The sequence below is a fragment of the Ixodes scapularis genome, unplaced genomic scaffold (genome assembly GCF_016920785.2).
Source record: "Ixodes scapularis isolate PalLabHiFi unplaced genomic scaffold, ASM1692078v2 ptg002705l_1__unscaffolded, whole genome shotgun sequence".
In the NCBI taxonomy this organism is placed as follows: Eukaryota; Metazoa; Arthropoda; class Arachnida; order Ixodida; family Ixodidae; genus Ixodes; species Ixodes scapularis.
In genome coordinates this window covers 181,047-193,740 of record NW_024610263.1, presented here as the reverse complement: position 1 = coordinate 193,740, position 12,694 = coordinate 181,047, and the positions used below count along the sequence as shown (strand labels likewise).

At 46.7% G+C, this 12,694-nt stretch overlaps 2 long non-coding RNA genes across 2 annotated transcripts in view; one reads left to right on the top strand and one right to left on the bottom strand.

Annotated features, from left to right (window-relative positions):
- Positions 1-510: 510 nt before the first annotated feature.
- LOC120848211 overlaps positions 511-12,694 on the bottom strand; it is a 108,703-nt gene continuing 96,519 nt past the window's right edge. The window contains exon 2 of the long non-coding RNA XR_006077309.1: positions 511-775. This is a non-coding gene — a long non-coding RNA (uncharacterized LOC120848211). The remainder of the gene's footprint in view (positions 776-12,694) is intronic.
- The window catches only part of LOC120848198, a 104,419-nt gene continuing 98,354 nt past the window's right edge, over positions 6,630-12,694 (top strand). The window contains exon 1 of the long non-coding RNA XR_006077310.1: positions 6,630-7,387. This is a non-coding gene — a long non-coding RNA (uncharacterized LOC120848198). The remainder of the gene's footprint in view (positions 7,388-12,694) is intronic.

Sequence of the window (12,694 nt, the reverse complement as noted above, 5' to 3'; positions counted from 1 at the left end):
CAGCGGCTAAGACGTCCGTTTTCGAAGGTCGGTTGCGCGGGTTCGAACCCTCGTACGTAGTCAGGGTTTTTATATGTTTTTTATTTAATTGCATTTGTAATTTTTATAGTACGTTATTCTGCAAGCAGATCAAGATCCTATGGCGTCAGGAAGTATTTAAATTCTTTTTATTCATTTATACCGCAGGCCATTTCCAATCCCCAAGCAGGTTGGGAGAAGAAAAAAAAAAAAAGATAACAGTAAGCCAACAAATCTGGTACACTGGAGATCACAAAAAGAAAGAAGAAAAAACACAAGTTCAAAGGCTGTATAGATATAAAAAAATCGCCCCTGATAGCGTCTTGCAATAAGCGCAAACGTAAGAAAGAAGAATTTATGTCCTCGCTTTTTTTTTTCCACGGGAAAAAATCAAATCTCTGAATAAAACTGATAAGGTACTTACTTGGTTTCCGCAGGTTGTGCACAGCAGGGGCTTCGTCTTCACCAGCAAAACACAAAACAACAGATTTCTCCGTTTCACCTCAGATTTTATTAACCTCAGACTTTAATAGGCCGACAATGCAAGTTTGCAGACGAGAGCTGTCTCGATGAAAACACACTCGTTCCTATTCAGTGAATTCGCACGAGCTAACACGATTTCATAAAAACACTTTTTGCTCGGAGCAAGTTCTCAGTGGCACGATCCATGTCTGCATTCCAGAGGCCATCCGCAGCTGAAGAAGACTCGGGTCAGGAGGTCTCTTGAAACGGAGGGCCAGCCGTGCAACTCGCTCTCCTGCTGCACAAAAGACAATCTTTAGCGCCCTACATTTCAAAAAGATAAACGATCTTACGCCATACATATATATATATTTCTTCCGTGCGTCAGAGAGTGAAGCGTTTGAGTTCGTAGAGGCCGGCTTCGCGCTCCGCGCCGCCGATTCGGTGTTCCGTGTTTCGCGTGAAAATAATAACAAAAACAAAACTATTCGTTATCATTTTCTACCATGCGTCTACTACACACACTGGCACGCCACATCAAGAGCGTCTATCTGTCTTTATTCGTACCCTTTTTCAACTTACAAACCAACTCCGCGAGAAAATGCGCGCCCAGGATCGCTAGGTTGGACATTTGAGAAAAGGTACATGGAAGTGACGTAATGCAAAGGAGGAGCGTATCCTAGCAACACTCACGTGGCGGCTCTGCCCACTTTGACGCCGCTACGTCATCGCAAACTTGACACCCGTCACCCGTTTCAGCGACGTCCGGAGCCAACCACCGACGAGCGGAGGTAGCTACGCATTCCCTGAGGCGTCCCTACGCGCGGGATACGGGGTAGGATTTACTACGACGCGGGGAGCAGTTCCTGCGTTTAGCGAAGGAACGGCAACCAATCCTGTGCGTCGCTGGCCGTCGCATCTGTTCTAGTACAGGTAAAAGTATTGAAAAATTATCAAAACCTTTTGGGCGTTGTTAAAACAAACCGCTTTTTTGTACCCTTTTGCAATACATTTAAGAATTAATTGGAGAGAAAGTTGTTCCAACATTATGCGGGATGTGCGCTACGCGCCTTCTTCAAACCAAAATGTCGAACCACGAGGATACGGGTGTGCCGGGGGCAGCGGAGGGGTCGGCGGAACCAACTGGGAGCGCGCGAGTGACGGCTGCTTTAGTCAGAAACAATTTTTTTATCTTTCGAGAACTTGCTATTGCTGTGCTCAAATAAGAATGTTTGGCGCAACATCTGTGATAATTCTTTCAAAGTGGTCCAGTGTTTATATGGTGGTATGCTAGTCAAAGAATATATATATATTTTTTTTCCTTTCGAAATTTAACTATTGTGTTCAAATAAGACCAGAGTGTTCAACAAGATATCTGTGATATATACTTAAGATTGCACAATTGCTTACATGGTTCCAGTCGATGCTCACTTTTACTTCCAAGAATGAAATATTACATTCCATGTTATCACACTTTTATTCATGAAGTCACAGGTTTTTCTTTAAGAAATAAAGCAATTTTCAAAACAAACTACATGTGCACTGTCTTGAGATAACACAATCACCTAACTTTGATGAAGTACCATAAGAGAGATAATAAAATGGAGCAGAAGGCAAGACGCTTTGAAGCATTTGTAAAATGAAACAATGTCCATGACAACAATATCCCTGGTTCAATCAGCAACTAAGAGCGCAATCTCTGCAAAAGCAAGCATTTCTTTCTAGAGGTAGTCTAAATTACTTCTGAGTTCTTTGCAGGGGCAATCCAGATGACCTGTTGGTCTGGCAACTAAACCTCCGAACCTTTTCTGTCACTGTCGACTGCGTCTCGTGCCTTCTGCTCATAAAAATTAAAAAAAAAGGCTGTATCGATTTCACCGCGATGCACTCGACACGTATCTGGAGGCAGCACGCTGGCTGTGCGACGAACTTCACAAGGTGTAGGAGCTGAAGAGAGTATGTAGCTTGTGGACGGCCATGACTGTGGAGCAGGAAGCGAAGTGTTCACTTTACGGCTTCCACGGGGAGGGCTTCACTGAGGGCAAGGTTGTGACGGGGTCCTTGGTGGTCAGGACCTCAGTCGTGGTGGCGAGAGGTTCCCTGTCGCTGGCGGCGTCCGTGCTGGGCACCACCGCAGCAAGGGCGCTGAGGGGCTTCCCGACGGTGTCCCTGGTGGTCGGGACTACCGTCGTGGCGGCGGACCCCTTGCGTGTGGCGCTCCGCACGGGCACGTCTGCGGCGGGTTCCGAACCGGGCGACAAGGCGCTGCCTCAGGGCCTTCCCCCTGTCCGAGAGGCCGACCGGAAGGCTGACCTCTCCGAGCTCGGCTCAGAACCGTCCGAGCTCGGCTCAGACTCCAACTCTGACTCTTCAGGGTCGCAGTCTGACTCCGGTTCTGGCTCGCTCGATGCAAGGCAGATGTTGTGGAGCACTGCACATGCCGAAATAATGGCGGTGGCAGTTGAAGGGTGGTAATACAGAGCCCGGTGCCTTTGCAGACACCGGAATCTGTTTTTCAACAGCCCGATGCAGCGCTCCACAACAGACCTGATCGAGGAATGCGCCTTATTAAACCGGCCGCAAGCGGTGGAGGTCGCGTGGTTCCGCGGGACAGGGGTGATGAGCCAAGGCTCCAAGGGGTAGCCGCTGTCACCTGCACATGTAGAGGATGGAACATATTACATTCTTTACTTTTTAAAATAAAAGGCAAGAAAACAGCTGTGTGCCACTATGTCAATTATAATGTAACTTAAGTGGGACTTAAAAGTGTGTTAATATTTCTGCACTACAGTATCAGTTTACATTATGATTAATTAGCACCAGCTTGCCTGCAAACTCCCTATTATTTCATGTAACTATGTGTTTTCCTGGTGGGTTGTATGGGATGTGTGCACGATTCCTTAGGGGTGCTGTGTTATTGTGCATTATTAGACCCTTGCATCCGACAGATAAAAGCTCTGTTGCTTTTGGGAGTGTGGCCGTGACCTTAGGCACGGGCAGAGCAGAACACGCTGGCCTTGTCTTTGGCAAGCAAGGGGATAAGGCGCCAGTTCGACGAACCTCTTTCCAAATCCTCGGTGGAGTTGGAGATGGGGAAAAGAGAGGGGGTGGTTAGATTGGAAAGGAGTCAGGTCCTGTTGGGACACGGAGGGTCTAATAGGAGGAGCTATATAAGCAGACCGAAGAAGAAGGGTCAGGGAAAAGAATCCAGTGTGTGGGACAGAGTCGACCCGAGGACATATTTGGCGAGCCCCAAGTGGCCAAGGAGGAATTGATGCCATTCCGTACAAACTGACGACCGTCAAAGCGACCAGGCGAGCCCCCAGGTATCAGTGAAAGAGCTCCAACTTCATGCAAAAACCAACCAGCAAGAGGGTACAGGCAGACAGTAACAGTGAGTGGGCCGAACCGGACAGCGACTCGCACTGCGGTCGCATGCCTTGCATAGTCTATCACTGTCGTGAGATTGGTGTAGTGTGGCTTTCGTAGCCTGCAGAGTGTGAGAGTTATGTGGACATAAACAGAGATTAATGGCCAAACTTTGGGTGTTGTCTCACTTCAAGGAGTTCCAGCAACTGTGTCTGTGTGCCTCACAACAAGCACAGTATGTGTGGTACTGTGGCTTTCAAGCAGTGGGAGCCACCGTGTGCGTAAGGAATGAATTTAGTATGCTCACCAAGCAGGAACCGGCCGTCGCGTGGCACCTGCCCTTGCTCGAGTTGGTTTCGGAGCCAGGAAAATTGCCACACGAAGGAGTCGTGCACCGACCCGGGATACCGTGGGTCGATGCACATTATCCAGCAGTCGGCGTCACACACCTGAAAGTGAGAGAGATATTGACATGTAATTACCTGAATCCACAAGTAGTAGATTGTACTTATGGTTCACAAAGCAGTCGCAATTTCAGAACCTTTTAAGTTATTTTGTCTGACACATGCATGTCAACACACCTTCCTGGAAGCAAGGTACAACTAACTACCTTGAAACAAAAATAATGTTTTTTTTTTTTTTTTTTTTTTACGGAAGCTTGCACGTTTTAGCAGACAAGTATTATTTTTGGGAGAAGAGTCTCACGGCTCACATGCTACGTAGAGCACACGCTCGCGCAGTCGTGAGACCCCACAGCCCGCAGTCATAAAACGGCATACTTAAACCGAATCGGCAATACCTTTTTTTTTTCTACAGATTTGGGGCGCGTTTTGACAACGCAACATGAGTGTACTTACCACCATCACGTTGAGGGCGTAGAAGTACTTGCGGCACCAGTACGCCGCCTTCGTGACGGTGGGGTCGTTCTTGGACGGGCCGACGATGGAGACCATGGTCCCGTCCACGCAACCGATGACGCCGGGTATCCTGCCGAGCAGCCTGAAGCCCTTCTCCGCGTCGAACCTCTCGCTCGGCGTCTCGGGGAAGTGGATCCAGCCACGCTGGACCCCGAGACGACGCACGATAGCGACGGACACGGCGCGGACCGCAACGCTGACTGTCTTTTGGTCCCGCGCTACGTGTTCGTCGCTCGCCACCATGCCTTGGAAGCTCCCCGTGCCGTAGAAGCGCAGTGCACACAACACTTGAAGCTCTACAGTCATGACGTGGTACGCACTCTCCTCACCTCCGGTTCCTCGCGAAGTTCGTCGCACAACCACCGCACCACGATCTTGGGCAGGCGGTATTGCTTCCGAAAGATCTCCTCCGGGAGCTCGAATGCATCGCGGTGTTCCCGATACAGCCTTTCTGGCGAAAAAAAAAGCTCCATTAAAGAAAAAGTCGAAGTGACGAGACGGCGACACCTCGCCGCCAAAAACATGCTGCCAATGACACCTAGTTCCGAGCAAGTACCTTTTGAAACGTACTCGGTACAAAACGAAACGTCATTTTGTTGTCACGTCCGGTAGCCGACTCCGCCCAGTTTTGCCGACTCCGCCCACATTTTTCTAGGGAAATTACGTCACTTTTGTTTCCAACCAATCAGACGTGATGACGTCACTTCCGTGTACTAAAAAAAGGTACATGTACAATGTCGAACCTAGCTATCCAGAACTAAATTACTGAAGCGCCGATGAAATTAATCACCTAGCGAATACCCAAACCGCTCGAACGCTAATTTTACGATGCAAGATAAAAAAAAAAAAAATATTTGGACCCTACCAACCCAATTACAGCAAGAAATAGTCGAGAAATTAAATAAATACGAGCAAAACAATATTGCGCAATCCACAATCGGACGTTCGAATCGCGGCTGACTTCGTTTTATCAGTTAAAAAAAATAACAAACGTAGGTAGACACTCTGAACTTGGCGTACCGCGAAAGAAGTTTCTCTACTATACCCACTCTAACAGAGACCGTTTTAAAGCCAACAGTTTATTTATTATTCTCGTTTTTTCGCGCCAACTGAGAGCTCCCTAGCGAAAACTGCCCAAACGCCGAGGATGTTTAGGCCACGCGACCCCCAAAAAAAGGCGACCGACCGGCTGTTTAGGCCAGGCTTGAATGCCTTTTTCTCCCTATTATGGTTTGATCGCGCACCTAAATTTTCAATTCTCTTTATCCGAGGCAGTATTCCATCATTGCGCGATGGAATACGCGCTTCAAAGCTTAATACACTTTATATCTTTGCCGAGCATGGACCTATCAAAAAAAGCACTTCCATGAAACACGCATAGGTAAATCTTGCTCGCGCTCTGGTAAAGAGCCTTCAAAAAAACGACCAGCCGCTCCGCCGAGAATTCAATTCATCTTGTGCGCCTATATACTCTTTCACGCTCAATATAGTATATCCCATTAAAAGCCTTCTTTGCCGACACTCGGAAAAGCGTGCAGAATCTCGCTAGCTCCGAGAAGAACATATCCTTTCCATCTACCAACCGCCGAGGAGAACAAACCCTCTTTTATCATCCTCCCAAAAATAATAGTACTTATAATCGCACGCGCTCACACAAACGACTACTTTGGGCAAAAAAAGATCATAAAATGAGCAAATACCTTCTCGAGTTACGGTAATCCCACCTTCTTCCGTTCTCGTCTGAGTCTCAAAGTGAGCCCCCAGGCCCAGAACACGCATAGCAACAGCCAGGCGCCGTTCAGGCGAGGGTGACTCATCCTTGCTCCGACAAAAAAAAAACATCACGTGACCTGGAGTCTGTTTTCTAGAGGTACCCAAGTAACTGGACACTTTCATACAGGCAGAGCAGTACCCTTCCTAGCAGCCAAAAAAAGAAAAAAAAAAAAAAAAAACTCGCCTGAATCGCCCGGGAGGAGATCCTCTGCGCATGCGCCATTATAGCACCCTGAAAACAGAGAACCGAAACCCTGGATCATGATGATGATAAAACCCCTAACGGTCAAAACCCGCGACAAAAGGTCGACGCACGTCGGAACGGTACCTTACAGGGTGCTATTACGTTCTGCGTCGACCTTTTTCAACTCTATCCTAATCATTCAACTCTCTACTTAAAAGTTACCAAATCTAAAAACAAAAATATCTATTGTACCCTTTTCTTAATATTACAACACTTTTCTTTTCTATTCCAGAAATCCCACTCTCAACCGGGCAAGTCTAGTCCTACCTCATGTCCCCCGCCTTGACAAAGAACCGCCCAAATACACGTGTGTGTGCTTCTTTGTGAGTCAAGAAAAGAGGGTGCACGCGAGCTGGTGAATATTCACAATGTTAAAATAGCCTGAGACTGGGGTAGAAGCTTCAAGTCGTAGAAGGGACTATTTTCTGTCCCTTCTACGATTTGATGCTTCTACCCCAGTCTCGGGTGATATCAAAACGGCCCTGCCCCGGCTCAACGTGGACGCTTCTGTGAACGTGTGTGTGTGTGCACTTTCCTGGTGAACTTTGGATAACTCTGGACTATGGACACAAAAGCGACGACGCTAGACAACATGCAAGGAAAGGTATTTGAGAATGCTTCTACTATCTCTCGTGGTTTGAATAGGAGTCCGGACTATAAAGCGCTCGGCCGCGCTTCGAAATCTGTTCTTCGCGTAACAAATATTGATTAAAAAAAAAGTATTCGCTTTTAAAGTTTCTCTTTTTCCCAGCGTCATGTACACGCATTTCTTGCGCGGAACAACAAATTAATAAATGCTATCTGCGTTTAATTCGATCTAGAAATCCCGTCGCGCCCGTTGTTTGCTTTTTGCCTTCCAGGTTAGACACTGCTCCTTCTTCAGGCAGACGGGAGAAAGCTTTCGCCCTCCCGACTCATCTTCTTTCGGTTTGGTTTTTCGAGCAGGTCGCGCACGTTGTTTAATAAATAGCTGTCGAGTTCATTGAGCTTCAGCGGCAGCAAAGGCCGCCTATAATTCCGTCTTCTAGTCTCAATGTGCAGAAAATTTCGGTTGCATTGACGTTTTTATCACTAATTTCATTAAATGAGCCAACGAAGCCGCTAGAAACAGCGAAGTTCCGGAGCAGTGCCAGCAGCGCCACGTACACTGGGGGATGGCCGTCTCCGGATTGCGGGACTCGCGCGGCACGAACTACAGTCACTACAGTATCGAAACTACGCGGAACTATGTCGACGTTTTCGACGTTATGGAAACCGCAGGAACTGCGTCCAAGACAGGCAGGTTTTGCTGCCTGGGTGCCTTCCTTCCTGAGTTCGGTTTTCCAATGCCGAGTGCAACCGGCGTTCAACGTGGTTCTGTATTTGTGCGTGTCAGCAACATAGCTGCAACATCGTGATGGCAGTGTTGTGAACAGAAGACTGGAATTATCGCCGATGTGACCGTGTGTTCGCGTATCAGTGGTGTAACAACAAGATGAGATCGTAAACTCCCTGGCATTGATGCCGTTGGTCGGGCCGTGATCGGAGGGGGCTTGGTGTCGCAGGTTGACATTCCGCTTTACATTAAAGACACCACTTGAGGGATTACGTGCAATCGATCAACGTGCGGATAGTCATGTTGGAACGCTGGTCTCAACAGTAGAAGCTCCTATCGCTATCGTACAGTGACCAACGTGACTGTCGCAATTGTCCCCGAGAGCGATTGAGCTCTGGGGCAAGGACTGAACAGTACGAAATCGTGAAACACAAAGTACGTATTTTTACAGTATGGAATTTCGGCATTAAAAAACAATACAAGGTAAAATCGAAAAAAAAAAAAAAATAGCTACCCTTTATTTTGCTGTTTAAATATACTACGGTTCCTGGAGAAACTCCCCTACAAGTGGCGCGCTGGGATGAGCGCTAGAAGTTTTCGGGCTCGCCACGGCGTAGCTCCGTACACTTAACACCTGCCGCAAGTCGCGGCTTTGACTGCATTCAAGTTGATCGAAAAGCGATTTCTCAGCATGTGAAGCATCACTTCACGCTGAGTGAATATCCGCTCTACAGAGATTAATTCGAGACGGTAATTGCAGCTTTGCGCGAACAGCACAAATAGAAAAACCAATAGAAATACAGGCTACGACGTGCCGTGTGGCGAAACAAACTCGTGGCTTCGAACCGCATTGGAACGGCTTGATTTATTGGCTTTCAAATAATTACGGCATGATCGAGCGTTTACTTTTTAATAAGAGATTAATCCCCTGAGCCATTCAAAATACTCTGAGAGGTACTATCCATACCCTTTTTTCTAAGAGTGTAGACGCTCTTGATGTGGCGTGCCAGTGTGTGTAGTAGACGCATTGTAGAAAATGATAAGCGCGCTTTTATTGGAGTTTTCGGTTCCCTGGGATAATATTTGCCCAAATAAAGTTGTTTGGGTTTTGAGGTAAGTGTCAGAGTGCTCAAAGTGTCAGACTGTAAATGCGAATAAATAATACCTCCCCGATGCTGCTGCAGAAACGAAGTATCTTTGTCTGCAACGGTTCTTGCTCCGACCATCGTCTTCTTTCGGAGTTTAACGTACTTCGAGTACATAGAAGACGAGGAAATAATAAGCGATGTTTTGAGCGAAAGCCTCGTTTCTGTCCCTTATTCTGAGAATGCGTTCACGGATCCTCTGGACGCGGAATGAACGAAAAAAACGCGCTTTTATTCGAGTTTTCGCTTCTCCGGGATAATATTTGCCCAAATAAAGTTGTTTGGGTTTTGAGGTAAGTTTCACAGTGCTCAAAGTGTCAGACTGTAAATGCGAATAAATAATACCTCCCCGATGCTGCTGCAGAAACGAAGTATCTTTGTCTGCAACGGTTCTTGCTCCGACCATCGTCTTCTTTCGGAGTTTAACGTACTTCGAGTACACAGAAGACGAGGAAATAATAACCGATGTTTTGAGCGAAAGCCTCGTTTCTGTCCCTTATTCTGAGAATGCGTTCACGGATCCCCTGGACGCGGAATGAACGAAAAAAACGCGCTTTTATTCGAGTTTTCGCTTCTCCGGGATAATATTTGCCCAAATAAAGTTGTTTGGGTTTTGAGGTAAGTTTCACAGTGCTCAAAGTGTCAGACTGTAAATGCGAATAAATAATACCTCCCCGATGCTGCTGCAGAAACGAAGTATCTTTGTCTGCAACGGTTCTTGCTCCGACCATCGTCTTCTTTCGGAGTTTAACGTACTTCGAGTACACAGAAGACGAGGAAATAATAAGCGATGTTTTGAGCGGAAGCCTCGTTTCTGTCCCTTATTCTGAGACGGCGTTCACGGGTCCCCTGGACGCGGAATGAACGAAAAAACGCGCTTTTATTCGAGTTTTCGCTTCTCCGGGATAATATTTGCCCAAATAAAGTTGTTTGGGTTTTTGAGGTAAGTGTCAGAGTGCTCAAAGTGTCAGACTGTAAATGCGAATAAATAATACCTCCCCGATGCTGCTGCAGAAACGAAGTATCTTTGTCTGCAACGGTTCTTGCTCCGACCATCGTCTTCTTTCGGAGTTTAACGTACTTCGAGTACACAGAAGACGAGGAAATAATAAGCGATGTTTTGAGCGGAAGCCTCGTTTCTGTCCCTTATTCTGAGACGGCGTTCACGGGTCCCCTGGACGCGGAATGAACGAAAAAACGCGCTTTTATTCGAGTTTTCGCTTCTCCGGGATAATATTTGCCCAAATAAAGTTGTTTGGGTTTTTGAGGTAAGTTTCAGAGTGCTCAAAGTGTCAGACTGTAAACGCGAATAAATAATACCTCCCCGATGCTGCTGCAGAAACGAAGTATCTTTGTCTGCAACGGTTCTTGCTCCGACCATCGTCTTCTTTCGGAGTTTAACGTACTTCGAGTACACAGAAGACGAGGAAATAATAACCGATGTTTTGAGCGAAAGCCACGTTTCTGTCCCTTATTCTGAGATGGCGCCACGGATCCACTGGACGCGGAATGAACGAAAAAAACGCGCTTTTATTCGAGTTTTCGCTTCTCCGGGATAATATTTGCCCAAATAAAGTTGTTTGGGTTTTTGAGGTAAGTGTCAGAGTGCTCAAAGTGTCAGACTGTAAATGCGAATAAATAATACCTCCCCGATGCTGCTGCAGAAACGAAGTATCTTTGTCTGCAACGGTTCTTGCTCCGACCATCGTCTGCTTTCGGAGTTTAACGTACTTCGAGTACACAGAAGACGAGGAAATAATAACCGATGTTTTGAGCGAAAGCCACGTTTCTGTCCCTTATTCTGAGATGGCGCCACGGATCCACTGGACGCGGAATGAACGAAAAAAACGCGCTTTTATTCGAGTTTTCGCTTCTCCGGGATAATATTTGCCCAAATAAAGTTGTTTGGGTTTTTGAGGTAAGTGTCAGAGTGCTCAAAGTGTCAGACTGTAAATGCGAATAAATAATACCTCCCCGATGCTGCTGCAGAAACGAAGTATCTTTGTCTGCAACGGTTCTTGCTCCGACCATCGTCTTCTTTCGGAGTTTAACGTACTTCGAGTACACAGAAGACGAGGAAATAATAACCGATGTTTTGAGCGAAAGCCACGTTTCTGTCCCTTATTCTGAGATGGCGCCACGGATCCACTGGACGCGGAATGAACGAAAAAAACGCGCTTTTATTCGAGTTTTCGCTTCTCCGGGATAATATTTGCCCAAATAAAGTTGTTTGGGTTTTTGAGGTAAGTGTCAGAGTGCTCAAAGTGTCAGACTGTAAATGCGAATAAATAATACCTCCCCGATGCTGCTGCAGAAACGAAGTATCTTTGTCTGCAACGGTTCTTGCTCCGACCATCGTCTGCTTTCGGAGTTTAACGTACTTCGAGTACACAGAAGACGAGGAAATAATAACCGATGTTTTGAGCGGAAGCCTCGTTTCTGTCCCTTATTCTGAGAATGCGTTCACGGGTCCCCTGGACGAGGAATGAACGAAAAAAACGCGCTTTTATTCGAGTTTTCGCTTCTCCGGGATAATATTTGCCCAAATAAAGTTGTTTGGGTTTTTGAGGTAAGTGTCAGAGTGCTCAAAGTGTCAGACTGTAAATGCGAATAAATAATACCTCCCCGATGCTGCTGCAGAAACGAAGTATCTTTGTCTGCAACGGTTCTTGCTCCGACCATCGTCTGCTTTCGGAGTTTAACGTACTTCGAGTACACAGAAGACGAGGAAATAATAACCGATGTTTTGAGCGGAAGCCTCGTTTCTGTCCCTTATTCTGAGAATGCGTTCACGGGTCCCCTGGACGAGGAATGAACGAAAAAAACGCGCTTTTATTCGAGTTTTCGCTTCTCCGGGATAATATTTGCCCAAATAAAGTTGATTGGGTTTTTGAGGTAAGTTTCACAGTGCTCAAAGTGTCAGACTGTAAATGCGAATAAATAATACCTCCCCGATGCTGCTGCAGAAACGAAGTATCTTTGTCTGCAACGGTTCTTGCTCCGACCATCGTCTGCTTTCGGAGTTTAACGTACTTCGAGTACACAGAAGACGAGGAAATAATAACCGATGTTTTGAGCGAAAGCCACGTTTCTGTCCCTTATTCTGAGATGGCGCCACGGATCCACTGGACGCGGAATGAACGAAAAAAACGCGCTTTTATTCGAGTTTTCGCTTCTCCGGGATAATATTTGCCCAAATAAAGTTGTTTGGGTTTTTGAGGTAAGTGTCAGAGTGCTCAAAGTGTCAGACTGTAAATGCGAATAAATAATACCTCCCCGATGCTGCTGCAGAAACGAAGTATCTTTGTCTGCAACGGTTCTTGCTCCGACCATCGTCTGCTTTCGGAGTTTAACGTACTTCGAGTACACAGAAGACGAGGAAATAATAACCGATGTTTTGAGCGAAAGCCACGTTTCTGTCCCTTATTCTGAGATGGCGCCACGGATCCAC